At 33.3% G+C, this 1272-nt stretch overlaps 1 non-coding gene across 1 annotated transcript; it reads left to right on the forward strand.

Moving 5' to 3' along the window:
- The first annotated feature begins 944 nt into the window (after positions 1-944).
- On the forward strand, positions 945-1063 carry LOC111738432. Its single transcript, XR_002779848.1, has one exon. It is a non-coding gene; the product is annotated as a 5S ribosomal RNA (ribosomal RNA).
- Positions 1064-1272: the final 209 nt, after the last annotated feature.

The raw sequence follows: 1272 nt of genomic DNA on the forward strand, positions 1-1272 counted from the left end.
CATTATGAAAAATTTGACTTCTTGATGGGAAATTTTTCATTTAAGTGCACTCTGGTCATCTGCATAGACTGACTTCATAACGAGCTAAAAACCAGTAATGTCATCACACGCCAGAGAGGATCTGGACAGGAGAAAGTTAAGAAATGCTCTATCATTGTTACCATCTCCCAGATAGAAAAACAAAACTATTTTCATAAAATTTTTCTAAAAGTAAACTTTTTTACAATAAACAGTTCTGTACAAAGATTTTAGAAACTTTTCAGCATTCTTACCAGACTCATTTATCTATTCACAGAGTACTCCTTACTCTATTAGGATAATTATCTCAAAGTATTTATTGCTTACCATTGTTCAATCTTATATTTCTCTCCTTTGTAAAATTTTTAAGAGGATAATACTCTTATCTTGTCTACCAGTACAACCTCGGGTCTAGTAAATACTTGGCATATATTATACAATAATTATTCGTTGAATAAGTAGCCGATGTCTCTTCTACCTATTTAGCTTATTGAAGCTTTTAAACAAAAATCCTGCTTAAGATATTGGGGGCTGTCTCCAGAAGGTGCCAGGTGGCCAGGAGCTGGTGGGGAGATACACGGAGGCTTGTGGCAATGGCTATTTATAACATAAATTTTATACAAATGTCTTAATGTTTTAATAAGTGGTATGGCAAAACAGTAAAAATAAATAAAAAATACAAAATCCTACTTAAATATAAATGTGACTGGGAAGGTTAAGTCTATGTACAATTTATAACGGAGTTATTAAATTAGTTCATCAGAGTATGCTATTTCGACTGAAATTTTGCCAGAATTTTCATGGTAAAGAGAAATTAAGTAACACTTTAGAAAGTTTAGGTAAATTAAAATATTTGTATTTTATTTACTTTTTTTTTTTTTGCATTATGTTAGATGCTGTCATTGTGCTCTTTAAAAAGAAAAATGGTCTACAGCCATGCCACCCTGAACGTGCCAGATCTCTTCTGATCTCTGAAGCTAAGCAGGGTCGAGCCTGGATAGTACTTGGATGGGAGACCACCTAAGAATACCAGGTGCTGTAGGCCTTAAGGAAAAAGAAAAAAGAAAAATGAAAAAAAGGGTGGGGGAAAGGGAGGGGAAAGAATGGAACCTAAAATAAAAGGGAAGCATGTGGATTGCAGCAACCAGTGTATTCCTGAAATTCATTTTGACATTGTTTTTTGAATGATACACAAGCACGTTCTTAGTGTCTATAGAAATTTAGACAATATCAGAATTTCAGTAACTTGAAATA

The sequence above is a fragment of the Pteropus vampyrus genome, unplaced genomic scaffold, assembly GCF_000151845.1.
Source record: "Pteropus vampyrus isolate Shadow unplaced genomic scaffold, Pvam_2.0 Scaffold38, whole genome shotgun sequence".
Lineage (NCBI taxonomy): Eukaryota > Metazoa > Chordata > Mammalia > Chiroptera > Pteropodidae > Pteropus > Pteropus vampyrus.